The sequence below is a fragment of the Sinocyclocheilus grahami genome, unplaced genomic scaffold (assembly GCF_001515645.1).
Source record: "Sinocyclocheilus grahami isolate Dianchi unplaced genomic scaffold, SAMN03320097.WGS_v1.1 scaffold1000.1, whole genome shotgun sequence".
NCBI classification, from domain to species: domain Eukaryota; kingdom Metazoa; phylum Chordata; class Actinopteri; order Cypriniformes; family Cyprinidae; genus Sinocyclocheilus; species Sinocyclocheilus grahami.
This window is the reverse complement of record NW_015506179.1, coordinates 189,446-191,153: the sequence shown is the minus strand read 5'-3', so window position 1 is coordinate 191,153 and position 1,708 is coordinate 189,446. Positions and strand designations below refer to the sequence as shown.

Here is a 1,708-nt window from a genome sequence, read left to right as displayed (position 1 = left end):
TCTGCACCCCTTTACCTAAATTCATTACTTCAGACTTATGTGCCCGTAGAAGCTTGTGTTCTGCAAGTGAACGTCGCTTTATTGTGCATCCCAAAAGAAGCACAAAATCACTTTCACAGACTTTTAAATTAAATGTTCCCTCCTGGTGGAATGACCTGCCCAACTCAATCCCAGCAGCTGAGTCCTTAACCATCTTCAAGAAACAACTAAAAACACATCTGTTCCACCTTTATTTGACCCTCTAACTCTAGCGCTCTATTCTAATTCTATTATTTAAAAAAAAATGTCCCTTTTAGACTTGCACTCTATTCATTTGCTGCTTGTTTTCTAAAAGAACTAACACTTGCTTTCAAATCTTTTTGTATTCTATCAGTTTCCTTTTCATTTATTATACAATTAATAAAAGCAAAAAAGGCCTCTAACACTAGCTTGCTCTATTCTTTTTCTATTCTGTCTGTTTTATTTTTATTTTTTATATAAAAAAAAACTTGCTACATGTACTGTGTTAAACTAACTGAGACTTGTTATAGCACTTGCATATTGTTGCTCTTTTGTTGATTTTGATTGCTTCCATTGTCCTCGTTTGTAAGTCACTTTGGATAAAAGCATCTGCTACATGACTAAATGTAAATGTAACTTGAACAACTTAGTAAATATAATAATATAATAAAATAAAATTATACCAATTAATTTACAAGAAAATATTGTGTTTTTTTTTGGGGGGGGGGGGGGAATTATATGCTGTACAACAGTACCATATGAATTAAAACATATAAACGAAAAAAAATAGCTTGGTTGTATGATATTCCTTCAAATTATTATTATTATTATTAATTTGAGAATGACATTTTATTATAAAACCGTTAGTTCCAGTTCTTGATTCTGATTGGTCAGCAGCTGTGTTTTATTCACTATGCTATGACCGCATCATTCAATGGTTCTGTGTATCACTGCGCAACATTAGCAACTAGGGATGGGCGATACCACTTATTTTGTTTTCGATATGATACCGATATTTTTCAAGGCAGTATCGTCGATATCGATACGATACTTCTGAACTAAACTTTTAAATTATGAAATGTATTAAATTACTAAGAGTAAAATGGGTAATGATAACCACTTAACTTTGTTTAAAACAGATTTTAACATCCAATAAGCTTAATTGTAATTAAATTATGAAATGTATTAAATTACTATGGTTTAAATGTGTTTTTTGTTTACACATGATTCAAATCTACAAATACTACAGTTGAACTATGGTCACTTTAGTAAAACCATGGTTCATTATCATGACAGGCTGCTACATGCATAAAATGCAACCTTTTTGTTCTGACAGTGTATGATTTCTATTAATATTACAGAATAGAACATGATCAATATTATCTTTCAACGTTCAATTTAAATAAATGTAACTGTACAAACTATGTATAAGATTTCAATTTGTTTATTGTGAAATAACTCAAACATATGTTTTTTTTCTGTCCTCTGATAAGCATTGTTCAGGGCTGCTGTTCCCAAAAGCTTTAATGCTTTCTTATGATACTTCTGGGAAATGCAGCCCTGTTTGAATACACTTCTAGAAGTGAGTGAACGCTCTCTTTGATGGATTGGATCCAATTCAATGCATTTGTACGCATTATTATTATTATTATTATTATTATTTTAAATAAACAATCACTGGTAAATAAAACACACCTTAGTATCGATA

At 30.7% G+C, this 1,708-nt stretch overlaps 1 protein-coding gene across 1 annotated transcript in view; it reads left to right on the top strand.

The window, feature by feature from the left end:
- magi1a (membrane associated guanylate kinase, WW and PDZ domain containing 1a) overlaps window positions 1-1,708 on the top strand; it is a 150,506-nt gene that overhangs the window by 27,789 nt on the left and 121,009 nt on the right. The gene's annotated exons all lie outside the window — the stretch shown is intronic.